The following is a 15,805-nucleotide window of genomic DNA, read 5'->3' as shown; positions in this document are numbered from 1 at the left end:
CACTCCACTGAGCAACTGAACTGACTGACATACAATAGAAGGCATTTAGACCACATATAAAAATACACTCAAAATTCATTAAAGACTTAGTAAGATCTTAAACTCTAAAACTTCTAGAAGAAAACATAAGCAGTGCACTCTTTGACATTGGTCTTAGCAATATTTTTTAACTGTGTTTCCTCAGGCAGTGGGCTTCTCTGGTGGCTCAGAGGTTAAAACATCTATCTGCAATGCAGGAGACCTGGGTTTAATCCCTGGGTCAGGAAGATCCCATGGAGAAGGAAATGGCAATCCACTCCAGTATTCTTGTGAGGAGAAACCCATGGACGGAGGAGCCTGGTGGGCTACAGTCCATGGGGTCACAAAGAGTCGGACATGACTGAACAACTTCACTTTCACTTTCCTCAAGCAAGGACAACAAAGGTAAAAATTTAAAAAAAAAATAATGGGATTAGTTGTTTGTCAGTTGTTTCATTTGCTATTATTTTCTCCCATTCAGAAGGCTGTCTTTTCACCTTGCTTATATTTTCCTTTGTTGTACAGAAGCTTTTAATTTTAATTAGATCCCATTTGTTTATTTTTGCTTTTATCTCCAGAATTCTGGGAGGTGGATCATAGAGGATCCTGCTGTGATTTATGTCTGAGAGTGTTTTGCCTATGTTCTCCTCTAGGAGTTTTACAACTAATCTCAAAAATATACAAGCAACTTCTGCAGCTCAATTCCAGAAAAATAAACGACCCAATCAAAAAATGGGCCAAAGAACTAAATAGACATTTCTCCAAAGAAGACATACGGATGGCTAACAAACACATGAAAAGATGCTCAACATCACTCATTATTAGAGAAATGCAAATCAAAACCACAATGAGGTACCACTTCACACCAGTCAGAATGGCTGCGATCCAAAAATCTGCAAGCAATAAATGCTGGAGAGGGTGTGGAGAAAAGGGAACCCTCCTACACTGTTGGTGGGAATGCAAACTAGTACAGCCACTATGGAGAACAGTGTGGAGATTCCTTAAAAAATTGCAAATAGAACTACCTTATGACCCAGCAATCCCACTTCTGGGCATACACACGGAGGAAACCAGAATTGAAAGAGACACATGTACCCCAATGTTCATCGCAGCACTGTTTATAATAGCCAGGACATGGAAACAACCTAGATGTCCATCAGCAGATGAATGGATAAGAAAGCTGTGGTACATATACACAATGGAGTATTACTCAGCCGTTAAAAAGAATTCATTTGAATCAGTTCTGATGAGATGGATGAAACTGGAGCCAATTATACAGAGTGAAGTAAGCCAGAAAGAAAAACACCAATACAGTATACTAACACATATATATGGAATTTAGGAAGATGGCAATGATGACCCTGTATGCAAGACAGGAAAAAAGACACAGATGTGTATAACGGACTTTTGGACTCAGAGGGAGAGGGAGAGGGTGGGACGATTTGGGAGAATGGGAATTCTAACATGTATACTGTCATGTAAGAATTGAATCGCCAGTCCATGTCTGACGTAGGGTGCAGCTTGCTTGGGGCAGGTGCATGGGGATGACCCAGAGAGATGTTGTGGGGAGGGAGGTGGGAGGGGGGTTCATGTTTGGGAACGCATGTAAGAATTTAAGATTTTAAAATTTTAAAAAAAAAATAAATAAATAAAATAAAAAAAAAGATAGAACAAAAAAAAAAATAATGGGAATGCATGAAACAAAAGCTGGAGAAAAGGGAATCTATTTGTTGGTGGGAATGTAAATTGGTGCAGCCACTAACAATGAGTTTCCTCAAAAAATTAAAAATAAAACTACTGATGGCTGCGATCCAAAAGTCTACAAGCAATAAATTCTGGAGAGGATGTGGAGAAAAGGGAACCCTCTTACACTGTTGGTGGGAATGCAAACTAGTACAGCCACTATGGAGAACAGTGTGGAGATTCCTTAACAAAATGCGAATAGAACTGCCTTATAACCCAGCAATCCCACTGCTGGGTATACACACCGAGGAAACCAGAATTGAAAGAGACACATGTACTCCAATCTTCATTGCAGCACTGTTTATAATAGCCAGGACATGGAAACAACCTAGATGTCCATCAGCAGATGAATGGAAAAGAAAGCTGTGGTACATATACACAATGGAGTATTACTCAGCCATTAAATGTATTAAAAATAATACATTGCAATCAGTTCTAATGAGATGGATGAAACTGGAGCCGATTATACAGAGTGAAGTAAGCCAGAAAGAAAAACACCAATGCAGTACACTAACACAAATATATGGAATTTAGAAAGATGGTAGTGATGACCCTGTATGTGAGACAGCAAAAGAGACACAGATGTATAGAATGGACTTTTGGACTGTGAGGGAGAGGGAGAGGGTGGGATGATTTGGGAGAATGGCATTGAAACATGTATATTATCATGTAAGAAAAGAGGCGCCAGTCTATGTTCGATACAAGATACAGGATGCTTGAAGCTGGTGCATGGGGATGATCCAGAGAGATGATATGGGGTGGGTGGTAGGAGGGGGATTCAGGATTGGGAGCTCGTATACACCCGTGGTGGATTCATGTCAATGTATGGCAAAACCAATACAGTATTGTAAAGTAAAATAAAGTAAAAATAAAAACAAATAAATAAATTAATTAAAAGAATTTAAAAAATAAAATTAAATTAAAAAAATAAAACTACTATATTATCCAGCAATTTTACTTCTAGATATTCACCCTAAGAAAAGAGAACCACTAACTTAAAAAAAATGTATGAGCCTTTGTGTTTATTGCAGCATTACTGACAATAGCCCAGACATGGGATCAACCTAAACCTCTGTCAATTGGGCTTCCGAGGTTGCACTCGTGGTAAAGAACCTACTGGCCAATGTAGAAGACACAAGAGAAACATGTTCAGTCCTTGGGTTGGGAAGATCCTGGAGGAGGCCATAGCAACCTACTTCAGTGTTCTTTCCTAGAGAATCTAATGGACAAATGAGCCTGGTGAGCTATGGTTCATAGGGTTGCAAAGAATCAGACACGACTAAAGTGACTTCAAGCAGGCACACACATCCATCAATAGATGAATGGATAAAGAAGATGTCATATACAATGGCCTATTACCCAGCCATAAGAAAAAAAAAAAGAGAAATCTTGCCATTTGTGACAAGATGGTTGTACCTCAAATGTATTATGCTAAGTAAAATAAGTCGAACAGAGAACGACAAATACTGTATAGCCTCCCTTATGTGTGGAATCTAAAAACAAAACAAATAAAAGAGTAACAGATTTATAGAGACTTGTAGAGTGCAAACTAGTGGTACCAGAAGGTAAAGAAGTGGGTGTCTGAGCAAAATAGGTGAAGGAATTAAGACATACAAATTTCCAGCTATAAATACATCACTGGGATAAGAAATATAGGCAATAATATAATAATTTTATATAGCAGCATATGTTTACTGGACTTGTAATCATTATTAATGTATTTGATTCTTGGATCACAGTGTTGTACACGTGAAACTAACGTAATCTTATACATCAACTGTAATTTAAAAAAAAAAAAAAAAAGCTTTCTAGGCAATGTGGGTCTTTCTCCTGGCAGGCAAAATGTGATTTAATTTAAGAGAACAAAAACAAAAGAGGAAAGTATAGAGAATAACATAACAAAATCCTGGATCATTTCTTCACTAACAAATAGTGGGGGTTGAGGAATGGAATCTAACTAAACAGGGCTGTCGTGAGAAATTATATAATAAATAAAAAGTGCTTAGACCAATGGTTCTTACTCCCGATTGACCATTACAGTTACCTGTGTTCTTTTAAAATATAGTGCTGCCCTGGCTACAGCCTAGAACCAGTTAAATCAGAATCTTTTCATATGATTTAGTTGGTGATTGTAATGCGCAGCCAGAGCTGAGAACCTTAGAATATTTTCAGGCACACAGTAAATGCTCCGTTTGTGTTATCTATCATCCTCTTAATACCAATCCATTATGCTAAAAATATGAACATTCAGTAATATTTGTTTCAACTTATATTTTATAGAGATTTGAATATTAGCTTTTTTGCTATCTGTTCATGATCTCAGCATATATCTACCACAAGTTAAATACTGTTATGAATTTGGTAGGTATATTTTCTTGCCAGTATTTCCATGATATTAGGATTAATTTTGTATTCATAAGCAGTCTTCTTGAAAACTTAAATGAAAAGAGTCATGCTACACATGGTGTCACTGTAATATTCTTATTAAAGCTTTATGTCCAAAAAAAAAAAAGAAAATAAAAATAAACTTAAACCCAAGTTGAATATTTTCCTTAAGAATTAAGTCAATACAGACCACAAATTTAAATGTAAAATTTTAAACATTTAGAAAAAAGGCAAAAATTCTTTCAGACCTAGGGTTAGATCAGAACCTGAAAGCATTACTCTTAAAAGAAAAGGATTGATAAATTAGATTTCATCAAAATAGTAAAATTTTATCTGTCAGAGGCCCTGTTAAGAGTAATGATAGACAAATTACAGAATGAGAAAAAATATCACATATACAATAAAGGATTAATATTTATATTAAGAACTATTTCAAATTAGTGGTAATGAAACACAAAGAAGAAAATGGACAAAAGACGTGAAGAGAAATTTTATTGATGATGTCATGAAGACACACAGATGGGAAAATAGCATATGAAAGATGTTCAACACCATTACGGAAATGTAAATTAAAACCACCATGAAATATCACTTATATACTTCTCAGATGGTTGAAATAAAGAAAATATTACCACCACCAAATGATGGCAGAGAATGTGGGGAAACTGGGATCTTTAATATACTGCTGGTGGGAATGAAAAATGGTATAGATACTCTTGAAAACAATTTGATGGTTTCTTTATGCAATAATTATACAGCATCATAATGCACTGTTGGGCATCCTAGAGAAATAAAACCCCATGTTCACCAAAAAGCTTGTGTATCAACATTTGTAGCAGATTTATACATATAGTCAAAAATGTAACAATCCAGATATCTTTCCATTACATAAATGTTGAAATAAACTGAGGTGCACTCATACCATGGACTATGACTCAGCAACGAAATTGAATGAACTTCTGGTACATGTGGCAATCTAGGAAGTTTCTGAAAATTATGTTCAGTGAAAAAAGTCAATCCAAAAGTGTTATGTACTATATGATTTTATTTATATAACATACTGAAATGTTACAAGTATTAGAGATGACAAACAAATCCATGGTTTCCAGGGCTTAAAATGTCTGGACAGAGTGTCTCACTGACCCTTTTTGTGATGCCAGTTATATTGCTGTTCACACTGTCCTTACTGTCTACTGAACCCAGAGTAGGCAAGGTGTAAGCTAAGAGGCTGGAAGAAGATGCAAGAAGCCATAGGAACTGCTGCTAAGTCGCTTCAGTCGTGTCCAACTCTGTGTGACCCCATAGACGGCAGCTCCCCAGGCTCCCCCCATCCCTGGGATTCTCCAGGCAAGAACACTGGAGTGGGTTGCCATTTCTTTCTCCAATGCGTGAAAGTGAAAAGTGAAAGTGAAGTCACCCAGTCGTGTCTGACTCTCAGTGACCCCATGGACTGCAGCCCACCAGGCTCCTCCATCCATGGGATTTTCCAGGCAAGAGGAACTGCAGGTGCATTATTCCCTCCCGGCTGGTACAACAACCATAAAACAGCCTCTCTGCTGGCTGAAGCCATAACAAAACAGAAGCCATAACCAAAACATCACCATAACCTAACCTCACATAGCATGACCATGATGTTGCCCCAATGTAGCCCGAATGCAGAAGCATCCAAGGCTTTCATGTTGATGTTCATACAGGTGTCCCACAAAAAGTAGGCTTCAACCAAACAAGTACCTCCTTATGCACATGAGCAGTGTTACAAGTGATCTCATCTGTTGCACAACCGCACAAAGGCATTGTTTACAGTACATAGGGCAAAAGGGTGTGAGGGAGTGTGGCAAGAGAGCCTGACTGGTGCCATCTTGTTAATTTCCCCACACAGAGGAAAGTAGGTGTGGCTCTAAAAGGTTGGCATGAGGTGTTACTATGGTGACCAGTTCAGTGTGTTGGCTGTGGAGTGTGCTACAGTTTTGTAAGTTACTTCTGGAGGTAAATGGGACCTCTGTCTATTATTTCTGACAAATGTATTTGATATATAATTATCTCAACTTTGCAAACAAAAAAAGAAAGTTTAAAATTCAGTTTACGATTACTGAATGATAACTCCCAATTTGAAGGATTTTGAAACTAATAAAAATTGACAAACAATTAGAATATTGAACACATATAGCCTACCTTCTACAAAGTAATAACTAGTCAGGAGAAAACTTGGCAAAGGCCTAACAAGCATTTTTTACATGTTCGTCACATAAATGGCCAATAAGCATATGAAAGTGAATCAAATTCATTAGTAATTGAGAAAATGTAAATTTTGATCATTTTTTCTTTCTTTTTTTATTATTATTTTTTTTTAATTTTAAAATCTTTAATTCTTACATGCGTTCCCAAACATGAACCCCCCCTCCCACCTCCCTCCCCATAACATCTCTCTGGGTCATCCCCATGCACCAGCCCCAAGCACGCTGTATCCTGCGTCAGACATAGACTCTTGATTCGATTTTTACATGATAGTATACATGTTAGAATGCCATTCTCCCAAATCATCCCACCCTCTCCCTCTCCCTCTGAGTCTGAAAGTCCGTTATACACATCTGTGTCATTTTTGCTGTCTTGCATACAGGGTCGTCATTGCCATCTTTCTAAATTCCATATATATGTGTTAGTATACTGTATTGGTGTTTTTCTTTCTGGCTTACTTCACTCTGTATAATCGGCTCCAGTTTCATCCATCTCATCAGAACTGATTCAAATGTATTCTTTTTAATGGCTGAGTAATACTCCATTGTGTATATGTACCACAGCTTTCTTATCCATTCATCTGCTGATGGACATCTAGGTTGTTTCCATGTCCTGGCTATTATAAACAGTGCTGCGATGAACATTGGGGTACATGTGTCTCTTTCAATTCTGGTTTCCTCGGTGTGTATGCCCAGAAGTGGGATTGCTGGGTCATATGGCAGTTCTATTTGCAATTTTTTAAGGAATCTCCACACTGTTCTCCATAGTGGCTGTACTAGTTCGCATTCCCACCAACAGTGTAGGAGGGTTCCCTTTTCTCCACACCCTTTCCAGCATTTATTGCTTGCAGATTTTTGGATCGCAGCCATTCTGACTGGTGTGAAGTGGTATCTCATTGTGGTTTTGATTTGCATTTCTCTGATAATGAGTGCTGTTGAGCATCTTTTCATGTGTTTGTTAGCCATCCGTATGTCTTCTTTGGAGAAATGTCTATTTAGTTCTTTGGCCCATTTTTTGATTGGATTGTGTATTTTTCTGGAATTGAGCTGCATAAGTTGCTTGTATATTTTTGAGATTAGTTGTTTGTCAGTTGTTTCATTTGCTATTATTTTCTCCCATTCCGAAGGCTGTCTTTTCACCTTGCTTATATTTTCCTTTGTTGTGCAGAAGCTTTTAATTTTAATTAGATCCCATTTGTTTATTTTTGCTTTTATTTCCAGAATTCTGGGAGGTGGATCATAGAGGATCCTGCTGTGATTTATGTCTGAGAGTGTTTTGCCTATGTTCTCCTCTAGGAGTTGATCATATTTTCCATCTCCTTCTTTACCCTTAACTCCAGGACACCATTAATTTAGTTTCTGTCTCTATGGATTTGCCTTCATTTGACATTTTTTTTTTTTCTTTAAGTATTTTCAATATATCATCCTGCTGCCTTGTTTTCTTTCTGTTCTTTATTGAACAGTCTCTATGGATTTATCTTTAAATTCTGTGATTTTTTTTCTGCCACCTCAAATCTGTCACTGAATTCCAGTAGTAAATTTTTTGCTAGTTATTTAGTTTTTTTATAAAAATAAAAGTTATTTTATTACTTTTTGACTCCAGAATTTCCATTTTTTTAAAGTACATGTAATTTCTTCTGAAATTAGTCAGTCTTCTGACTGAACTTCTACTTTATTTATTTGCTGTCATCATACATAGCTTTACTTTTGTAACAAGATTTCCATTTATTCTTTACACATCTATAGTAGCTTTTTGAAAGTTTTGCTAAATAGGTATCTGATGTTGCTTCAAGACACTTCCTATTGACACTTTTCTGCTGATTATTTGGCATACTTTAGTTTCTGTTCATATCATAAATTTTGGTTGAATAGTGGTTGTATAAGACAATGCACTGTCACAAACCATATTTTGTTGTTCAGTCACTCATTTGTGTCTGACTCTTTGTGACCTCATGGACTGCAGCACACCAGGCTTCCCTGTCCTTCACCATCTCCAGAGCTTATTAAAACTCATGTCCATTGAGTTGGTGATGCCATACAAATATTTCATTCTCTGTCATCCCTTTCTCCTCCTGCCTTCAATCTTTCACAGCCTCAGGGTCTTTTCTAATGAGTCAGCTCTTTACTCCAATATTTTGGACCACTTGACATGAAGTATTGGATCACAACCTATATATACATACATTTTCCTCTCTGGCGATAACTGTTTTTTGGTTTGTTTGATAACTGGCCTGAACTGAATTATAAAGACTATGTTTCTGCAAATATGCATCCTCATATCTCTGCTTACTTTATTTTTTTATTTTATTTTTATGATTGGTTTTCCAGGGTGTGCCTCTGTTTTTACAGAGCTGAATTTATTAAAAGTGGGGCTCAATTCAGTTCAGTCGCTCAGTCGTGTCCGACTCTGCTACTCCATGAATCGCAGCACGCCAGGCCTCCCTGTCCATCACCAACTCCTGGAGATCACTCAGACTCATGTCTATCGAGTCAGTGATGCCATCCAGCCATCTCATCCTCTGTCATCCCCTTCTCCTCCTGCCCCCAATCCCTCCCAGCATCACAGTTTTTTCCAATGAGTAACCTCTTCACATGAGGTGGCCAAAGTACTGGAGTTTCAGCTTTAGCACCATTCCTTCCAAAGAAATCCCAGGGCTGATCTCCTTCAGAATGGACTGGCTGGATCTCCTTGCAGTCCAATGGACTCTCAAGAGTCTTCTCCAACACCAAAGTTCAAATGCATCAATTCTTTGGTTCTCAGCCTTCTTCACAGTCCATCTCTCACATCAAAAGGCTCTACACCAAGCTCAGTTGTGTATGAACACAGCTATTTTCAAACCACTCCCAGCTCTTACTTTCCACTAGACACTGCTTCTTGTTTGTAAGCATCAACATCCAGGCTTTGCTGGCCAAAGAGTGATTGTATGGCTTAGGTTCTCTGTGCTCTCTACTGTGCTTATGCAAGCCTCTCATCTACCAGGATGTATGCATAGCTTATCAGGCCCTCAGTGACTGTCTCACCTTCTAAAACTTCCTGGTGAATTTCCTGGTGAACCAGTAGTTAGGACTCTCTGTTTTCACCGCTGTCACCTTGGTTCAGTCCCTGGTTGGGGAACTAAGATCCCATAGGCTGTTGGGGGAGGCCATAAATAAGTAAATAAAACTTCCTATTAAATTCCCAGCTAATGTTCTGGCTTATAACTCAACATTCAAAAAACTAAGAGCGTGTCATACAGTCCCATCACTTCACAACAAATAGTTGGGGAAACAATGGAAGCAGGGACAGACTTTATTTTCTTGGGCTCCAAAATCACTCCAGATGGTGACTGCAGCCACGAAATTTAAAGACACTCGCTCCTTGAAAGAAAAGTTATGACAAATTTAGACAGCATGTTAAAAAGTAAAGACATTACTTTGTTGACAAAATTCCATCTAGTCAATGCTATGGTTTTTCCAGTAGTCATGTGTGGATATGAGAGTTGGATCATAAAGAAAGCTGAGCACCCAAGAACTGTTGCTTTTGAACTGTGGATTTGGAGAAAATTTTGAGAGTCTTTTGGACTGAAAGGAGATCAAACCAGTCAATCATACAGAAAATCTCTCCAAAATATTCATTGGAAGGACTGATGTTGAAGCTGAACCTCCAATACTTTGGCCACCTGATGCGAAGAGCTGACTCATTTGAAAAGACCCTGATGCTGGGAAAGATTGAAGGTGGGAGAAGCAGGGGATGACAGAAGGTGAGATGTTTGGGGATGGCATCACTGACTTGATGGACATGAGTTAAAGCAAGCTCTGGGTGTTGATGATAGACAGGGAAGTCTGGTGTGCTGCAGTCCATGGGGTCACAAAGTCAGACACAACTGAGCAACTGAACTGATTGAATGTTCTGGGCCACTGCTTGCATGAAACAGGACCTCTCCCTCATGCAAGCTTTTGGTTTGCAGAGGAGACCCTGGCTGCTTGCCATGGAGATGCCAACTGCAATTGGCAGTGTTCCAAGTTAAGTGAATTTCCCACAGTAGTGGCATCAAAGGGCTGATTTCAGTCTGCCATATCCTGGTTGAAAACCACAGACAGGCCTGCTGGGAAACAGATGTGATCAACTCTATGCAACGATGCAGGGACTCACACTTTTAAATTTGAAGTTCAGTAGTTTTCATGAATAGATTCTGCTTAGCTGGGTGTATGCCTTTGGTCAACTTACAGTGTTGAAAATGATGTTTCTGACAGTTTCATCCTACTTTAAGAGTAATTTTTTGGTGAGGGGATTTGCTGAGTTCCATATTTCATCATGCTGGAAATAACAACTGTGAAGCAAGAATTTATAATGAGCTAAAATTTCAAAGACATTTGAAGATGAACAGGAAGACATACCTGACAAAAGAGTTGGAAAATAAACACCTATGCATAATTGTTTAACATATAACTTTAACATACAACCTCTCACAGCCAAAAAGGATATGTCAAAATTTAGAACTCAAACAGAAAAGTCGTGAAACAAACAGACTTGTAGATCTTTCTTATCTTAGTTTAAAAATCAGATTCAGACATTTGTCAATATGGTCTGTCTCCTGGGTTACTTTTTAGGGGGCATTTTAGCTCTTGTTATAATTGATGCACAAATATGTCTCTTTAAGTGCTTCTTTCATATAGTTTTTATTCCTCTGTTGAGTTTGTTCATTTCCTGGAACATTGGAGTCTATTTTTCCTGATGTGACCATCACTTATCAATCCTGAATTCATCTCTTGTCCACTTAATACAACAAATTGTGTTCTTTTTCTGCACATTCTAAAAATGACAAAATTATTTGCATAGTTGGCAGCTTGTACTAAATGATTTAATTTTATAAAGATATTTAACTTTACTCTGCAGAAGCAGAATTATACAAAACAATATAAAAGCCATTTTTTACTTCTAATTAACTTGAATAATTTTTCCTGCCTTTATGAGTTACATTATATGCTGTACTCTGTGAGTCACTTTTTAAAAAGAAGGTGAAATTATCTTCCCAAAGCCCTCTCTATATCTTTTTTTTTCCTCTAAGATATATGAAGAGACCTGTATTAACAGGGTTAACAATATAGAACTTACATTCTCTGCTAAAGATTTCTGTTAAAGATTTTGCATAGAAAAAATAACTGCTGAGAAATACATTAAAATATTTTTTGTATAAAATCCATGTCTGGCTTGTAGCCCATACTTTACTTTTTTTCACTTCTCATTTAAAAAGCTTATAAAAACTAGGAAAGATGAAAAATCATAACATTGTAAAAGTGAAAGTAATAATATATTTCAAGGAGCTAGGAGAAATTTACATCATATAATAGGTACATGGACTGAAGATGGAACTCAAAGTCAGTATCTGATCTTGACAATACTTCATGCCAGAGTGACTTTAAGAATTTGCTTTCTTCACAGGTTCAGAGACCAAAAAAGATATAATGCTTAGAAACTTAGGTAAAAGAGCAGAAACTGTTTAACAAAGCATCCCTATTAATAATTTTGTTTCAGCCTAACATTGAAATTTTACCAGGATTATCACATAAGCAGAAAATAATGAAATCATGGTACATATGAAGCCAGGAGTAAGAACTTCAGCAGGAAGTGTTTGGGGAAGGATGAATTTGGGGACTAAATTTTTATTTGCACACACCCAACCCCCTTCAAATCAAAACATACTATAAAGAATATGAAAAGGTGAAAGTAAATCTTGGAAATAATATATACATTAATTCTAAAGATTAACACGTGTTGAGGTCCCCTGGTCTTCCTCTAGGCTAGGTGATTCTCTAGGATGACTCACAGGACTCGACATACAGTCACACTTATGGCTCAGATTACTACCAAGAAACGACAGAATTCACTGGGTAAAGGGAAAGGTGCAGGAGTGAAGGCCAGAGGAAACCAGCGCAAGCTTTCAATACCCATCTTCCAGTGAAGTCACAGAGGACCTGTTTAATTTCAAAGAGAATCAAATTGTAACAACATATGTGAAATATTGTCTGTCTTGGAAGCTTATTGGAGATCCAAGTTCCCAAGGATTTTATTGGTGCTGATCCTGGAGGTAACCTTTACCTAGTATGTAACCACGTTCCAACTCCAAGTAAAGAGGATGACTAGCATAAACCGTATTGCTTTTTCAAACACTTTAAGTGCAGTGAGACATTCTCATTAATTAGGGAATGGTGAGAACACTCCCAAAATAGCAGTTCTCAGATGCCAGCCAATCCTACCACGCAAGAAGATCTTTCCAAGAATAGCACTCTCAAACTGATGTCTTAAAACTTTTCTGCAAAATGCACAATGTATATTTTAAAATAATTTTGCAAATCAATTTCTAAAAGGCCAGATCTTTAATAGGAGAATGGATAAGGCACAGAGAAAGGCAATTAAAAATTTTTAAGTACCAGTGTCTAGAAAAATATGAAAATATTTTCAGTTTTTTCAGAAATAAGAGGCATATAGGCCTTTCTTCGTCTTGTTAATAGTAAAGGGATATTTTTACTTCCATGGACTGCTTCTAGTTGTATAAATTAGCCAACTTTTCTGTAGCTCTCTCTTTTCCTTATATGATAGATGATATTTAGATAAGGATATAATTTTCAACTCTAAAGGTTGAAATTAATTTAAAATTATACCAGGGAAATAATTGCATGTGTGGTCCATTGCTCAGGTGTGTCCAACTCTTTGCTTTCCTGTTGACTATAGCCCTCCAATTTCTTCTGTCCATGGGATTTTTCAGGCAAGAATTTCTAGAATGGGTTGTCATTTCCTCCTCCACTGATATCTTCTGGACCCAGGGATCAAACCCATATCTCCTGTGTCTAGATATGCTGAAAAAAGCCTGAACTAAGAATATGCACTGTAACATTAAGTATAATGTTAATAATTGAAGAAAGAAGTATATTATGCTATGTCTATATAACAAGACTATGTGGCAATTAAAATCATGTTAAAGAATAATTACTTCCATGAGAAAAAAAGCTATCAACAGCATAATAGATTGTAGTACAGATGCTACAAAGGACAATCAGAATCAGAGTTCAAAAGAGCTTAAAACTGGAAGATAATCAATATAAAAATAATACATGATAAAGGATAATAGCAAAGTACTTTGGATAAGATTAATCAAATCACTACTTGACTTTGAAAAAATATTTTTTTTATTGTAGTAAAATTTGTATTACATAAAATTTACCATTTTAGCCTTTTGTAGGTGTGGATTAAGTGGCATGAACTACATTCACAATGTGTTCAGTTCAGTTCAGTTAAGTCGCTCAGTCGTGTCTGATGCTTTGCGACCCCATGAATCGCAGCTCGCCAGGCCTCCCTGTCCATCACCAACTCCCGGAGTTCACTCAGACTCACATCCATCGAGTCCGTGATGCCATCCAGCCATCTCATCCTCTGTTTTCCCCTTCTCCTCCTGCCCCTAATCCCTTCCCAGCATCAGAGTCTTTTCCATTGAGTCAACTCTTTGCATGAAGTGGCCAAATAACTGGAGTTTCAGCTTCAGCATCATTCCTTCCAAAGAAATCCTAGGGCTGATCTCCTTCAGAATGGACTGGTTGGATCTCCTTCCAGTCCAAGGGACTCTCAACAGTCTTCTCCAACACCACAGTTCAAAAGCATCAATTCTTCAGTGCTCAGCTTTCTTCACAGTCCAACTCTCACATCCATACATGACCACTGGAAAAACCATAGCCTACAAAGTGTTACCATCATGTTTATCCATTTCTAGAAATTCCTCATCACATCAAACAGAAAGTTTCTTCCAATTAAAGGAAAACTCCTCATTCCCTTGCTGACCCCCACCTCTATTCTGCCTTCTGTTTCTATGAATTTTCTTTTTCTAGGTACCTTATTGTCATGCCTGGTTCTAAGCTTTTGATTGCCAAGGTATCCACTTCACAGACATCCATCTCAAATAAACATACTGCCAGCTGTATGACAAAACTGCTAGGAAAACAACTAGGTAAGAAACTATGTCACTCTCCAGTCATGAAGATCCTCTTTTAGGAAAGGACCAGTTTTTTTTTCCCTTCCCATGCCCTAAATTCTTGCTTTTAGGTTTGAAACTCATCAAACTCATCAGGTACAGTGTGAACCCATGGAATCTTAAGCACTCCACATACAGGTCCCAATAGAGAGTCCCTGGTCCATACTCCCTCTTTCTCTACTCATAGCCTTGCTGTGCTACTCTTGGGTGTGCTATATATACTGCAGGATTTCTGAGTAATAAATCTTATTTTTCAAATCTCCTTGATGGTTGTGTTCTGCAATCATAATAAGAACCGCAAGGGTCATTCCAGCTAGTCTTTCAATCAGAGAAACATCTATGGGGGCCCATCAAATGAAGCATGCTCCCTGGCAAGAACCTCGAGCATTCTTACCCAATAACATTATTGTCAAGAGCCTGAAACTGACCCAAAATCTATATAGGTGGAATCATACAATATTTGTCTTTTTGTGTCTAGTTTATTTCACTGAGCTTAAAGCTTCCAGGTTCACACATATTTTAGCATGTATTAGAATTTCAATAAATAGTATTCTTTTATAAATATACATCATATTTTGCGTATATATTCATCTGTTGATGGATATTTTGGTTGCTTCTACTTTGGAGCTCAGTTCAGTCAGCTCAGTTGCTCCAGTTGTGTCTGACTATTTGCAACCCCATGGACTGCAACACTCCAGGACTCCCTGTCCATCACCAACTCCAGGAGCTTAATTAAACTCATGTCCATTAAGTCGGTGATGCCATCCAACCATCTCATCCTCTGTCATTCCCTCTTCTCCTGCCTTCACTCTTTCTCAGCTTCAGGATCTTTTCAAATGAATCAGCTCTTTGCATTAGGTGGCCAAAGGATTGGAGTTTCAGTTTCAACATCGGTCCTTCAAATGAATATTCAGGACTGATTTCCTTTAGCATGGACTGGTTGGATACTCTTGCAGTCCAAGGGACTCTCAAGAGTCTTCTCCAACACCACAGTTCAAAAGCATCAGTTCTTCAGCACTAAGCTATCTTTATAGTCCAACATCTCACATCCAAACATGACTACTGGAAAAACTACAGCCTGACCAGACAGACCTTTGTAGGCAAAGTAATGTTTCTGCTTTTTAATATGCTGTCTAGGTTGGTCATAACTTTTCTTCCAAGGACTAAATGTCTTTTAATTTCATGGCTGCAGTTACCTTCTGCAGTGATTTTGGAGCCCCCACCACTACCACCCCCCAAAAAAAATACATAGATTCAGCCACTGTTTCCCCATCTATCTGCCATGAAGTGATGAGGCCGGGTGCCATGATCTCAGTTTTCTGAATGTTGAGCTTTAAGCCAACTTTTTCACTCTCCTTTTTGACTTTCATCAAGAAGCTCTTTAGTTCTACACTGTCTGCCACAAAGCGAAAGCAAAAGCAA

The sequence above is a fragment of the Capra hircus genome, chromosome 4, assembly GCF_001704415.2.
Source record: "Capra hircus breed San Clemente chromosome 4, ASM170441v1, whole genome shotgun sequence".
Lineage (NCBI taxonomy): Eukaryota > Metazoa > Chordata > Mammalia > Artiodactyla > Bovidae > Capra > Capra hircus.
This window is presented reverse-complemented; position numbering follows the sequence as displayed.